The sequence below is a fragment of the Condylostylus longicornis genome, unplaced genomic scaffold, assembly GCF_029603195.1.
Source record: "Condylostylus longicornis isolate FDR11 unplaced genomic scaffold, ASM2960319v2 ptg000044l, whole genome shotgun sequence".
In the NCBI taxonomy this organism is placed as follows: Eukaryota; Metazoa; Arthropoda; class Insecta; order Diptera; family Dolichopodidae; genus Condylostylus; species Condylostylus longicornis.
Window position 1 is genome coordinate 8,323,859 of NW_026578013.1, and position 16,847 is coordinate 8,340,705.

The window sequence follows — 16,847 nt, forward strand, 5'->3', positions numbered from 1 at the left end:
TTTAAAATATTCTCACTCCAAACTAAAATACAAGCATACCATTATGCTCATTATAACAAAATTTCTGAATTCAACATGCGCCTTTTTAAAAATGAATATTTAAAAGGGATTATTGTTCATTAAAAATTTTCGATGAATCCTTCCTTATAACAAGGATATTATTTAGATTCAGATATGTGAAAGGATTATTTTTTTGTTCTATGCTGGAATTGTTGCGTGCATATTTGGATTAAATTATTATAGATCAATAATGAAGGTAGTAACAAGTAAATGTATAGTCCTTTTGTTAGATATTATTTATTTAATAGCAATGAAATATCTATAATCTGCCATTAGTTCGAAACAAAATAATTAAGATGTACAAAGGAGAAAAAAAAAATAAAATAAATTGAATTTCATTTTTTACTTCTAATTATACTTGTTTATTTACTCACCCACACAAACTTTTTTTTAATATCTTTTACTTGTTGTTCTACTCAAGAGTATATGCACTATAGACTGTAGGGTATATTTTCTTTTCTTGAGAAATGTGCAGCTGTTAACAATAAATTAAAATTGATCACTCGAAATAGAAATACTGCAATATTCTAGCAGTTTTTCAAATACTATGCTATTGCCAAATTTCTAAAGTGGTTACAACATTAAAAGTTTAAGTTTTGGTTACAATCCAAAACTTAAACTTTTAATGTTGCTTTGGCTACGACATAGGACCGTCCTTTGTACATGTTAAATATGTAATTTTTTACTTAGGATTCCAAATTTTATTATCTATAACATTTCATAATATGTTTGTAGTGCCCCGAAAATTATGCAATTTTTTATTTGAGATAAGTGTTGAACGTACAGTTTTAATTTTAAGTAAACTTATAAATTTAAGTCCGAGACATTTAGAATTTAAAAATTAATGAAATTTTTAAATAATAGAATTTCTTAAAGTACCCAACTGGGCTGCATATGTTTCTCCGTATAACAGATAATATATTTTATTGTTTAGTGAATCACAGCTTCATTAAAAATTTATGCTTCGCGAAACATATATACTTTTATTGGAAATGTTTTTAGAATAAGCAAATTTGTTTCTTTTGGTCCAGGGGCAACAATTGATATAATAAGAGTTGATGTTGCGTTTCGAAATTTTACTGTTTGGCGTCTAGTTTATAGGCAAGTGTTACCATTTGTGTACAATGAAAGATTTTAAACTTTTTGAATAATTCAAGAACTTTGCGGTAATCCGCATTTGATTTTATCACGAAAATTCTATGTACCGTACAACATAGAATAATAGCGGATTTATTAAAAAATTACTTCAATATTACTTCAATAAAATTTTTTATTTATGTGAATTCGCTATTGGTTGCAATTTTAAAAGTTCGTGGTATTCTAGCTTGAATGCGACTTAAAATAAACGCTTAGAATGGAATACCTAAAACAAAGCCCCCATAACTACAATTTTCATACCAAAAATATATTGAAAAAGAAAATTACTAGATTCAAATAAAAATTGCATGCAATTTTACAATTTTTCAATGTATTTTTTTTTTAAAGTAAGAAACTAAAAGCTTGGAAGTCACCCGCTATTATTAATCTATACGTATAAATAATTATGAAAAATAATTTTAAATATATATTAATGAGGCACATGCAGATATATATATATATATATATATATATTATATATATATTATCACATGAACATAAATTTAACAATTCATTTTCGCTGTCAGTACCATTCAAAGAATAATGTATAAATTATTCAACATCAAGCTGTTCGCTATAAATCTATGGCACAATATGTTTAAGACAATCATTTCCACTATTAAAATTTTTATTGAATTTACATTATACTACATAATTTTTCTTAATTACCCTAGCAATATTGTAAGAGTAGAAACTTCGTAATGTATTCAAAGTCATAGAAAAAAAAACAGAAATATAAGTAACTAACATTAATCATGTCAAACTTATTTTCAAGATGATATTACAATTTCGGTGTACTCGGAAAAAATTTCCTATCACCAAACAAGCATAGCATTGCATTTTATTTTAAGAAAAAATTTAAATTAAATTTATGTAAGGTTTAAAAACAATAAGCTATGTTGCATGTAGTAGGAGAACGAACGTTTTATTTAGTGTCGCGAAAATAGAAAATAAAAAAATGAATTGGCGAACGGTTATCAGTTTTGTACTCGTACTGGACAATTGTACGTGTGATGTAATAAATTTTTATCATTTTCTATTTTTCTTGATGTTTTCTAAAATAATTTGATTTTGACATTAGAATTTCGTATGCTTGCAATTTTGTATAACAACATTTACATTTTATTTTTCTGCATAAAATACTGAAAAATATTTAAACAATCCGTTTGTAGCCTTAAAATAAGAAAATGAAGAACGGGCGAAATATTTTTTATATGAAAATTAAAACTTCAATTTTAAAGCAAAATCTAGTTGTTAAAGTCAACATTTTCCTTTCTTTTTTAAATATTTTAAATACAAAACTGAATGAACATTCCATTATCTTAAATGAAAATTCTTTGTACATAGACAAAAAGGATCATCCTTATGCAGTTTCACTTAACATTCATTTTAATTTTTTATTTTATTTTTTTTGTGTTTTTATAAGTTACTGAAAAATAATTTAAACCACTATACAATTTTTTTTCTATTTTATTTACTTAGGTACTTTTTATGTAGAGTTTAAAACACCGCTTTATTCTCTAATCCAATTTTACTTTAGAACAAATTGAAATCAACTTTTATTTGATAATCCAACCGCAAAATATTATTATATCTACACTGAACCTTGGAAATTGAGGTTAAGTTCTTTTTTAGTTCAACAAAATATAGGATATCCTATAAATATAGGATATTTGAAATAAAAATAATAAAATGGGGGGAAAAACATAATATGAACGAAAGTTTTTAAATATTTAATGCTTATGTTTAAAATTTTATTAAAAGAATTTCTACCGACCGTGTTGAAGATATAAGGGAGCTATTCTGATCTTACCAAATACATACAAACGTCAATTTTTAACGGAATTACGTTTGTATATGTAAAAGCAAGACAAAGTAGAAATTTGTTAAGTTCCGTCTGGAAATTCTGTTATGAATTGGTCCGTTTTAGGAATTGTAAGTGTGAGTGTGTTGATGTCTTACTCCTGCATATAAAATTGAATCAATTTTCATGGAAAATTTACTCTTATCAACCGCATAAGCAATGCTGTTAATATTATAACTGTGTACCATATAAGTTTTGTATTAATTTCCCAAATTTGACTATTCTAAGCAGAATTTTACCAGTTGTTACGTTTTTGTATGTCCCTTTTAAAACATAACTGGTGGGACTCTAATTGAAAGTTACTATTTGAGTGTACTTTATGGAGGCACTGAATTGATCGACTCCTACGGAACATACAACTCGACTTTTTCCAGAAATCCATTTTGCATTTTGAATGATTTATAAGAAAATAATTGTGAGATTTCCTAAAAATTTTTAAATATTCGATGAAAAATAAGATTTTGATTTTCAAATTTGTCAATAGCAAAATACTGATTTTACCCATAGGAAAAAGAGGAGATTAAATTACAACAGAATTTTATAACGGACATAAAAATTACGAATACATTTAAACCCATAGGAAAAGAATACCTGAAACCATGAAGAAAGGAAAATAAAACTTGAAGCAAGAGAATATAAGAATATCGACAAGGAACATCATTGACACTTAGGACTGCTCAACCAATTTGATAAAAAAAAAAAACAAAACTGGTAGTATATCTAACAAGTAATTATAACATTGGGGCATCTGAGAAGAGTGGTAAATACAGTCCAATGAGGTGTTTATTGAATACCGATAATAAAAATGATTATAATGAAGAATCTGGAGCATGTAATATAAAATGTAAAGGTTGCCGAATTTTTGAATTATTCATAAGATATCAAATAACTGCAACTTAACTATCTGGGAAGTTTACTTGAAAATTTGTACTGCAAATAACTGAAGGAATTTTGTAAAATCTAAAAATTTTTTAATTCTAAAACGCGTAAGTTGTAATGCGCAACTTACCTTGTTAAAAGAACTAGCCCAGATTGTGTCAGTTCGTGCATTACAAACTAAAAGCCAAGTATAAGGCCTCAATAAAATTTTAAAATTTCCGACAAAATAAAATTATTTACGGAAAAAGTTGAAAAAAACAAAACAAATAAATAAAAAGAAAATATTTTTTGTTTTATTAAAAAATAATGTTCTTTTTTAAAAGTTGTTCCGAAACGGCTAACAATGTCAAACAAGAGGAGAGAAGGAGAAAAAAAATTTTATTTTAGTTACTGTTTTTCTATTTATTTTTGGTTTTTTTTTTTGTTTTATATTAAAATATAACAGAAATTTTTGTAATAAAAGTTAATGGTACACTTTTATCAACTTTCCTTGTTTTTTTTTTATAATTTTGTTCAAAATACAAAAATTCTCAACGTTTTAACCATAAAAAATTGTTAGGGTTTTCCTTTTTCACATTTTTCTTTTCTTATTTTTATAATTTCTTTTTTTTTTTTTGGTATCACTTTATTTGTAATCGTATACGACAAAAACGTTTACGCATTCGAAATAAACGAAAAATGACAGGTCGTTGACAATTTAACGAAAAAATAAGAAAAGAAAAGAAAAAATAAATTCATTTCGTTGCACTATTTCTAGAGAGGTACTTAAAAACTTCATGTCTAGACGTCATTTAATAAAAGTGCCGATTTATTGTATTTACGTTTTAATGAATGTCATGTAATTTCATTTGAAGTTAGAATAAATTTAAATGAAAGAAGATGAATTAAAAGTCAGAGTAATTGAAAAGAAAAAAATAAAAAGCAAAACAGAAAATTGCAACGGAAGCATTTTAAAATTTTTCGTGAATATTTTATTAAGTTTTTAGAAATATTTATAAATTTACCTTTAATTTGAAATTTTAACATTATTAATTTATAAAAATTCCAAAAAAAAATTAAAAGCGCATTACAGATTATTGTTTGTGTCAACAATTTCCCTCTGACGCGGCTAACTTTGAGAAAATCAATAATTCAAGTTCAAAATTTTTATATAGTCGAACCTGTTTTAGAGAGAAATTTACATTAGTAAAATTGCTCTTCAAGAATAATCTTTAATGAAGGTGTAATTTGAAAGCCTTTTCATCCTGAATAAAATATCTGTATTTATTAATATACAGGGTATTTTGTATAAGGTGTTTAAAAACATAACACAAATTTTCGAGAAATTTCGAATTTAAAAAAAAATTCAAAAAAAAAAAAAAAAAAAAAAAAAAACAAAAATTCTAACTTTATCTCGAAAACTATGGCTCAAATTTAAGTAATTGTAAGATTGAAAATAAAAGCTAATCAATCATCTGTAAACCGGCACCCAATGGTTACTCTGCGTCGCACAATTCCAAAGTTATAACCATTTATTAATATGCAGGAAAAATCTAGTACCTTTTTTTTCCTTTATTAAAAATCATCGCTGAGATTATTTGAAATCTCATGCGAAACATCCAGTGTATAACCAAACTATTTCCTTTAGAGGAAGATGTAGAGATATCGGTTTCTTGAATACACTCAATTTCAATTTCAAATCCTGAAAATTTTTTTATATCAAGTTTAGTTGCAATTACGTTTAATTGGAAAATTTCTGGTATTTTTAACTATACTTATGCTTTGTAAACTTGAAGACAACTTGAAGATTAATAAAATTTGTACATTATATATAACAGAATAATATGGGAATTATACAGATTTATTTACCAAACTTTATTTACAGAACTTTATAACATTTTACGAGCATTATGTTTTATATTAACTTTACAAGCAATTCTGATCTTTTATAAAACGTAAATAATTACCTATATCTAAATTTAATTTCATGCCAGTATGCCAACCTTTTAAGTTATTAAATTAGATATACTCGTAGGTGTCTTTAATTTTTCATGTTACACCAAAAGTAACTAAACACATTTACGAAAAGGTAAATAACATGAAAACTTTGTGAAATTTTTATGGTTTCTTAACATTTTAATTAAATATTGCCAATTACATGTTAAACTTTCAAACATGGTCAAATAATTGACTTGGAAAATTAAAGATGAATTAATTTTTATAGCTTGACTTTTCTTAGTATTCTGTTATCTACATCTATTAATGAATCTGAAAAGTTGAAGTTAAAATTGTTTAAAATGAATCACAGAAAAATTCTTAATTATCGTGTATTTAAAAGTATTGTAATGAAGCACATGTTTCAAACTCAAAATAGCTTAAAATGAAAAAAACGCTTACAAAAATACTAGTAAAAATAAAAGGTATACGTATAGGAACCTATGTTCACATGTGTATATGCATTTATGTACAATAATTTTTCGTGCTATAAAAAAATTCTGAAAAGTCGAAATTGAAAAAAAAAACGCAATTTTTTTTTTTTTCTTTTCAAATTTTTGTCAAATAAATGCTTTTCTTTCATATTCTTTTCCCAGTTTTTATGAAATGAAATAAAAATGAAATGAACGTTGTTGACAGGATAATGTACACATCATAATACGACAAGGATATAATAGCAATGAAAAAAAGGACATTAAACATATATTTGAGTTAAACTAATGTTGATATAAACATATGACATATTAATTCTTACCCGTATATATTTAAGCTATATCTATACATACATTGTACCATACATACATAAAAACTCATAGTCTATATACGAATGTATGTGTAGATAAGTATTTTATATTGGTATTTATGAAAATTGCAATAATAAAATTACTAAGTTTTCACCATTTCATTCAACCAAATTCTACATACTGTTAAGGATTCTTTAATTTTGAATATATTATGAATAAACGAAAAATTTTTATATTATGGGACGTTAAAATTTCTTTTCTCATATCATTGTAAAATAAAGCACATAAAATTGCAATCAGATGTGACAGTGTCATATTAAAATTGACACTTTTATGTCTAAAAATTCTAACTTTTGTTGAAATTTGTATAATTTTACTGTGCAAAATTAATAAAATAATCATTTAGTTGTTATAAAATATGAAATAGTTGCTTAAATTTAAGAGCAATATGGGAAAATTTTCAAATATGCAATTTAATTTTAGAATTTTATAGTTCCTTGTCTCTGGTCAAATCAATGAATGTTTTTTTTGTGATATCCAAAATGTGAATATGAAATTTTATTTTGGATTTTGTCATATTGATTATTTTAATTCTATTGTGAATTAGTGTTATTTTTTGACATATCTGATATTATGTTTCTATATGATAGTGTTGAAATTTTAATACAAAAATAGAAATGCTGAGAAAATGATTCAAAAAAATTTATGATAAATTGCATATTTGGAAATTTCAACAACGAAGCATTTTAAACTTATTGGACAATGATGGAATGTAATAGCTAAGTATAACCTTATATATTAAAAATTATAATTAGATCTACAAAAATTCTGTAAAACAGAATAAGCAATTCTTTATCTTTGATTTTACAAAATGCACTTCCAATTTACAAAGTACATTTCACGGTAAAATTAATAATTCATCTTCCGTATAATAGTTTTTTTTTTAAAATTTCTTAATATAGATATTTTATTCTTGAGTGCATAACAATTTTTATAACTAAACTAAAATAATAATTTGATTTAATTTGAAATGTAGAGGAAAAACAAGTAATTTATTTCAATGTCAAATACAGTCTTCTTTCTACTTTCCAATACTTCCTATTATTCGCACAATGGGTAATCGCTATAAAATAAGAAACTCTGTTTTTTTGTTTTTTTTTCTTTTATACAGTAGTAAATCGATTACGATAATAATATAAAAATAATAATAATAATAGCAATAATGGCTGCTGGTAGTAAAAATAATCATTTTAGTTTTAGAGAATCGAAATAATATTTTATTACTGTATTGTAAATTGATTAACACGTTTATAATATTTACAAGGTATGGCAATTTCTATGAAAATTTGTTCAACTTACTAGATTAGTTCAACTAACTAGTTGAACAAGTTCTTAGTTTTTAACTAACAAGTTGCGCAGTTTATGTCAATAAGTTGAATTCTACATTCTTCAAACGACTCATCAAATGATTTTTGATTTAAATATGAAATTTTTAAATTTACTTGTATAACAGATTATTGGGTTTTACCCTGTCCGAGATATTAAAATATTAAATGTTCTTAAAACAGATCAAAACATATTTAGTGACAACTATAGGCCAATAAACAAAATTGATTAACTCAAAAGAAAGAAGCTAGAATTTGTTCTTTCTATTTAAAATTGTACTTCTTTTTTTCATCAGAATTTTCTTCATTCATAATTTATATGAAAGCAAACGTATAAAGTTTAGTTTAAGGTCTATAAATCCGTCGAAATCCACAGAATTTTCGCATGGATTTTAATTTTTTTATTTAAAATTACTCTCATGCACGCTTTTTATAAAGACTTGTTCGACTTAAAATTGTCTTGAATTATTTGATTTAAATTTAGGTCAAACCAATGGTTTGTAATGTAGCACTTTTTCCATCATTAAGTAAAAATATTGCTTTTACAAACCATCTAGCTATGTACTACATTATTAAAATACGGACAAAATATAAAAGATTGCATACAATTAGGATAAGGGTGAAAATAAAAGAGCCTTTAACATAATGTTCGAATTTATGGCTTGGCATTTACTGTTAGCTTATCGCATTTATAGAAATTTGGAAAATCTTGTAGTTTCGAAATTATCAGATGGCAAAAATTTGAACTTTACGAATTTCGAAAGGTGATAACTTGAGACGGGTTGAAGGTGGAAAAAAAATTTTTTCCAACGAAATTAACTATTTATGAGTGTCTAAAAGTTGCTAAAATTTTAGATTTCGAACGAACGAACGGCCGGACAGCGAATGAAACTAATAAGCACTTTTTAAGATCTCAAAATTTCAAAAATTACTGCCAATTCCTTTTAAAATATTTTAGTAAAAAAATTAAAATGTAATGCAGTTTATTTTACTCTTAATGTTCAATGAATATTATGCAGTTGCTTATATACGTACGACCTCTTTATACGTGATCTTATGATTTTAAATATACGATATTTTGAGGTTACACATTTTAGTAATAAAATTTTTTTTCGGTTTTGGTTATTATTGTATACTTATTTATAAATAATATTTTATTATATGATTACAAATGTTATAAAATAATAATTTATTGAAAGTCAAGGACATTAAATAAATTATTTTGTATATACACATTATTGTACTACTACTTACTACTACCACTATACTGCTATTACACTTACTATATAGAACACACTTTTATGTACTCACTCATATTGTAATATTTTTGGTAATATTTAAATAAATTATGGAACCAAAATTGAATTTATTTCAATAAAATTTTAATGGAAAATTTAATTACCAAAGAAAAGAGTATAATGTATGAATTTCGAATGCCAAATATTTGCATCCTATAACACAAATACCTTTCTTATTGTGCTTTAATGATCAGACACATTTTATTGCTTTTTTTTTGGTATTTGTAAATCATTTAACGTTAATATCCTTCAAACAATATTTATTATTTTCTTAATAATCGGCAATTTTGTGTTTTTATTTTAAAGAAAGAAAATTGGAAAAATAATATAAAATTGAATAAGGATTATAAAAAATAATGCTGTCTTACAAAATTTTCTTCATAATAAACAAAGGTAATAAAATTAAATCAGCAATTTTTCTCTTTCCATATTACGGTTTGAGTTTGGGAATTTTTTCTTTTTATTTAATGACAATTTTAATTAATAATTCAATGAAGATAGGTTCATTCAACTTTATTTGTTAAAATATTTAATGAAATGAAGACAAGAAGATCGTAATTCTGTATAGCATGAATTTGATTGCGCAATGTTCAATTCGATTCTTCATAATTTCTGCCACAAAATATTAAAAGTCATAAAATTTATTAGACTTTTATTGCGCTAATTAGCATATAAATAATATTTTGTCTAGCTTTTAATTTAATACTTAAAGAGTAATGAAAAAATTTTTGCATGACTTATTGGATAGTATTGTGAATAATTCAAATGTAAAAATTAATAATTTTCAAATCTCTGCATTGCAAAATATTTAACCGTTGATAATTATACAAGTAATTTCTTTTTCATAAGAACTACTCGTAATATTAAAAAAACTTTCATTGATGGTTGGCAACAATTTTGATAATAACGTGAATTTTACAGCAAATTAAATGAATCAAATAAAATCTTAATGTTGCTCAGTTAATTTGCGTAATGCTGTAATTAGTTTGTTGCAAATATTACGTAAGTATTTAAAACAAAAATTTTCTATAAATCAGTGCAAAACCAGTAAAATTACTTTTTAGTTTAATTGAACTCCTACCAGTTGAAACACATGGTAATTTTTCTATTCATATAACAGGTTTTCTAAAACCTAACATTGGTATTCTAGTTGTATAAATTGAAAGATATTCCATGTAAGTATACTCATTAGGGTTTTTTTGTGTAACATTGTGACATTTATCCATAACACAACCGTATGTATATATGCAATTTCAAATAAAAACCGCTCAGAATTTTCAGTCTCAGTTAAAAAAAAATTTTATAAAACAAATTTTTTTTGGAACGCTCCCGATCAATGAAAAACTTTTTGACACCTCTTGGTAGAAAATTTAGCAAGTCCCTACCAGAAATTCACATATTTTATCATCACAATATTTTTTAATACTGTTACACAATACAGTATAAAATCACCTCAATATAGAAAAATTCGACATAAGTCACTAAAATTAATGAATAAGGTAATAAATTTTGATTATTATTTGCAACGCTTAGAAATAGTTTTTGATCAGCGTCAAATTCTGAGTCAATTTAACCATGTCTGTTCCTCTGTCTTTCTGTTCCAGCGATAACTCAAAAACTAATTCAGTTTAAACATATCTCTGAAACTATTGATGATACCAAACAGAAATGTTGAACAAAGAAATTGGTAATGTGGCCATTATTTTCAGTAAAACTTTTTTACACTGTATGGGTTTCTAATATATGATAACTACCATATGATGAAACAGCATTGGAAATACAAAAAGGAAAAAGTTGAATAAAACTGTATGTCAACTATCTCCGACATTTAAAATCATATAATCGCACGGGTATGACAAAGTTGATACGGTTAACTAAACTTATTCTTGTTTTAATATTATTTTAAAAATTCATGATTTAATTCTTTCTTTATTAAATTTAGGAATGAACTTTGATTTCAGTGTAATTTCGCTTAAAATCGCAAATTTTCGGTTCCTAAAATTAAGTTAAGCGAAGGATTACTGCATATTATTCAGAAAATCAACTGTATATAAAATAAACCAATAGTTTCAAGGCAAACAAAACCTCAGATTGCTGTGCTCAGATTATGATAAATTAATCACACACTAAAACATTAAATCAATATTAAATCATATTAAAATTCCTAACATACAAAAATTATTAAAGCCTTAAAAAATTCGCTTTTTGATTTTGATAACCAATAAAAAAAATATTTTGTTGATAACATGTATTTGGTGTGTTCTACATTCTACATATAGAATTAAACATCGACAAGGTCATAAAATGGTTAAATTAAAAAAAAATAACAAGAACATCTATTTTTATGTCAGTACGGATAAAAAAAAAACTATTAGACATTGGATTATGTTAAAAAACCGCACTACACTCTCTCTAACATGATTAAAATTTTGTTGTTTGCTCTTACCTATATGAATATGTGCATGAACATGGCTATTATATAAAATTTTGTATTGATATTTTGCACATCGAGTTGTAATTTGTTATGTATTGGTACTTCTATATTATTTATTAATATGGTACGTACATACTTCCTACTCACAAAGATTGCCTTCCTATATCTTATAATCAATAACAAATTGATATTGTCCTTAATATCCCTATATAAAATTTTTTTATATAATATAATAGAGAGTAAATTAAATTAAGCAGCATGTTGATTAATATACGAGTATTCTATATTATAAAAAAAATTTTCTTTTAGGAAACGATTAAGATATTAAGTCATGTGGGAAGCCACGAATTGAAAAAATAATATTAGTGGTATATAAGATAAAATACAGAGCACTTTTTATACAATATTGGGTTCTACATATTTCATTAATTTAAATAATGATTTCGTTAATTGCTATAAGATTATGTTAAGTAGGTTTTTGGAATATAAGCACACACATATAGTATCTAGTATATTGCTTTTTTATTACTCAACTAGTCTTATGAAAATTTCGATGTGGTTTATGCGATAAATTTTAATTATACATACTTTATTAGTTCCAGAAAAGTAAGTCAATTATTATTTGTGTGTGAAATTTAAATAAAGAAAAAATTTTGTTAAATTATAGATTAAATTATAGATTCTTAGTTTAGAAAGCATTAATTTATTGTTATGTAGGCAAAATAGCTGTTATTAAAGTAGTGGTTATATAGAGAAAAGTTTTTAAAGTTAATTACATATTACTGAGGCAGACTTAATAATATGTATGGTAAGAATATACATAAATAATTAATAATGTGTATGAAAGCAGCAATATAACGTTGGTACTTAATATACGTAAAGGTTTATTTAAGGTGTTATTCAATAAACATTATTTGTTTACTGAATTATTTTCATTGAAAAATTCAATTCGAATGACCGCCTTTTATGACTGACCTATCGAAAATAATAATTAAATAAGTGGAAATAATTATTATGGATTTAAAAATATTTATATTCCTAAAACCAATCGATTTAAATAAGAAGAGATAAATTTGTGACATACTACACCAAATTGAAGGTGTGAAGTAAGAATATTTAATACTCTCTCCGTTCGATTGTTTTAGCTATCTCCCCCTTTGAAAGCTTTAGCACCTTAAAGACCTTAGGAATATTTTTTGGATTATTTCTTGTAACGAAACCATTTGTTAACTTCTTCAAACGCAAAAAAGTGGTTGTGTTTCTTCTATCGCGGTATAGCTTGGTTGACCTTTAAAACAACAAAATGACCGTTAAAATTATTCGTTATTTAAAATCAGTTTTTTTCCAATTTTTGAAAGCGATTTTCTTCTAGACGATAAGCTTTAGGAGTCTGAAATTTTGCTTTAAGAAAAATTTTTTCTACATTCATCCTCTCTCAAGTTGTCCCCGTTCGAAATTTATAAATTTGATTGTCGAAACCCTATTATTCATTTTTAAATTTTTGTTAACAACTCACTTGCTTAACCATCCAGTTTAACCGTTATGCTAATACTTCTTTAAATTTTTTTTTGTTCATCCTTAATCTACGCAATAATTTTTTATATAATTTGGTATACATTAAATATCAATGAAACTAATTGAGCTTTTAAAAGCAGTATTTTCACTTCTTCAACGGAAAAGTGCTGCTTTTACAAACCGTTAGCTTGACCCAATTTTATTTGAAAGAGGTGTTACTTCTCATATTAAAATTTCAATATTGTATATCTAAAAATTCCGTATAATTCGTATAAACTGTAACAGGATTGATAAACAGACAAGTTGACATTCGACATAATGTCCAATTTTATACCTTTTACTTTTAATTGACCTTCAGATAATTATATTCAAAAATTTTATTCTTGAAATTCGTACATCTTATTTTAAAGTGTGAATCGCCAAATATACTAGAAAAGTCTATACCACTGTCATTGATACGCTATTACAACAATGATGTTAAAAATTATGAACAGATTCTCCGAAGCTCTTTAGTTAACAATCTCTCATCTTTATATTTTACGATTAATATTTTCCAAAATTTTTACGCACTTCTTTAAACTTACTATATTATTTTTTGGAAAATACATTTTTTTTAATATTTAGAATTTTTGTATAAAACTAAGAATAAATGCCAATATGTATTTGTGTCTTCTAAAATCTTCTTAATGGAAGTTGAATACAAAGTGTACTTGCATATCATTCAAAAAAATATAAATATCGATATTGATAAATTTTATTAATCTCTTTCCTCTTTTTTTTAAAATTCTAATATTGATGATTGTGTCAATAACATTATTTTATTTTAGTTGATTGATTGTTTTAATGTATCAATTCCAATTTTAGTTGAAATTTTTTTTACCTTCCTGCAATATTTTTTCTCCGTGTACTTTATATTGAACATCATTCTTTTGAATGGAAGAAGAGAAAATTCTTATTTAAAATATTTATATTATTTATTTACTTAACATATTTAAATCAAATACTTATATAGCATTTTTGAATTTGCGTATATTTTATTTATTTGTTATTTTAGAAAATTGAAAGACTTACACAACAGTTTAATGGAATGCTTAAAATAATTTCCCTTATTTATTTCATTATTGAGTTAAAAGTTAAAATAAATTTTTGTGGAGACAGTGTATTGAGTTAGATATAGTTGGAATGAATAAACATTCCGGTAAAGGATGATATGTGTAAATAAGGTATTCAAAGATACTGTAGAGTAGGTTTTGCTCCTTACATCTGTAAGTACTTTCAATTGTAAACAAAACCGTAGAATTTTTTATGTTATTTTCATAATTGGTAACACAAAAGCAATTTTTTTCTAAAAGACAACAAATTAAATGGAAATTATATGATAATTATATTTTCCCCCTAGTATTTGATATTTCAAAATAAATTCAAATTTTTATAATTTAAATCTAATTAAACGCGTTACAGACAATCAATTGACCGATGTCAATGTTCAATTAAAAGTGTCTGTCTAGTCTCGTAATTGGGTCTACTTATATTGCATAGGCAATTTGACATATTTCTGTATACATACTTTTTAATTTAATCAAAATATAATTATTCGAAATTATAAACACTATTTTCAAAAACACTCAAAAATTTTTCCTTTTCAAAACACATAATATGCTCATAAAATTCTCATGCATAGTTTTTCCATTATTGCAAAAGTTTTTTGATTTATGAAATCTGATAAGAACCAAATTAAATATTATTTTGTATATGGTATAACTTTATTATGAAGTACTGACCTACCACTCAACTGATAATAAAATTTATTTGTATAAATTCACTTGTATTAGTGATTGTGTTCGAAAACAATTATTATATATGTACATATGTCATGCTTATATTATAACAATTTTTTTATAGTATTGAACGCACACTCCCATATAACCACCAACAAAATATTATTGCCTACTTTCAGGCTATATTTGGATTTTCATAACAGAATATTATATAAAACCAATTAAAAAAGAGCACAAAATATTCAACAACATAATATTGTTTTAATTTAACTTCATAATGAAGAATAATAATCATAATGTACTTGAGTTTTAAGAGAATAATATACGCGTTTGTCAAATAAAATCAACGAAATTTGATGTGATAATATTTTAATATAGAATTAGAAATGATATCATAATATTTTTTGGTCATATTTCATACTCTAACTATATGTGTAGGTAATGAACCTTAAGTAAATATAAAAAATCGAACTTTGACTTTTATAACACATTCAATAAAGAATTGAAGTAAATTTAGGTTTGAGTATATTTGGAAAATATTCATTATTAATAAAAAAATAAATTATTTAAATAAAACTGTAGGAGAATGAGTTTTTAGATTTGCAAGTATGGGGAGCGGCGATATGGAATCCCATAATATAGTTAAACAATGATTTCTCATTAATTAATTTAACAATTAAATATAAGAATTAAGATGGGCTTATAATTTGTTCATTTTATCTTTCAAACAAAACAAAATTCGGAGCGGCAAATGAAAAGAAAACCTAATTAAGGTACAAATTAAAATACGTAAGTAAACACCAATAATATTATTTAACATTTATAATTGGGATTTTTTGTTTTGTAGAACAATTTTTATATAATTTCTGTTGAAAAGAAAACAAAAAACAAAAATCCTTTATCCCGTCATAAAACATAATATTCTACATTATTAGTGTTATCAGAAGCCAATCGCATAGTTATCAAAATTAAATAAAAAGTGTGATGTGAAATGAAAATAATATTTTTATAATTCGAAGATCGTCCTTATCATTTTTGTTCACAATTAAAATAAATGCAATATTAAGTTTTATTATTGACACGTTTAAGTAGTTTTAGTACAATCAACAACCGTTTAAGTTCATTATAAATGTTGACTTTATTTTTTATCGATATTTATATTTCTATACTTAATTATTCAGTTTTTATTTAACATTAAACTCATAAATATTAAATTTCATTTAATAAAAATAATTTTATTAAATAATAAAGTAAATAATAATAAAGTAATGTGTATATTTCGAATGAAAAATCGGAATGATTAATTAAGTTAGTAGCTTAGTAAAATGTCATTTTTTTGTATAACAAATTGTTATTTCACATTTTGTATTAAAAATAAAATACAATAATGGCTATAAAATTTTAATCAAATGTAACATAAAAATTTTAATGCGTATATGACATCAAAAAATTTAATGGCAATAATATCGTCTTTGAGCAGGATTCTATATTCCGATTAACTCTCTTATGAACGAATAATATTCATGAAACTATTTCTCTCTTAATATTTTTTTATGAATTTGTTTTTTTCGTTTTTGGCAACTCTCATTTTTTAGAAAAAATCTTATAGCTGCTTAAATGTAATCAGAAGTAGAAAAACTTTTATCTTTTAAATATTTTTAGCACTTTTCCAAAAATTTTTTGAAAAAAAGTGCTTATTAGTTTCACTCTGTCCGTCCGTCTGTCCGTCCGTCCGTCCGTCCGTCCGTCCGTCCGTCTGTCCGTGTGTCTGTTTACAAAA

The 16,847-nt window shown here is 24.5% G+C and overlaps 1 protein-coding gene across 2 annotated transcripts in view; it reads right to left on the minus strand.

The window, feature by feature from the left end:
- Positions 1-16,847, minus strand: part of LOC129610218 (somatostatin receptor type 2-like) — a 157,672-nt gene that overhangs the window by 104,822 nt on the left and 36,003 nt on the right. The window lies entirely within an intron of this gene.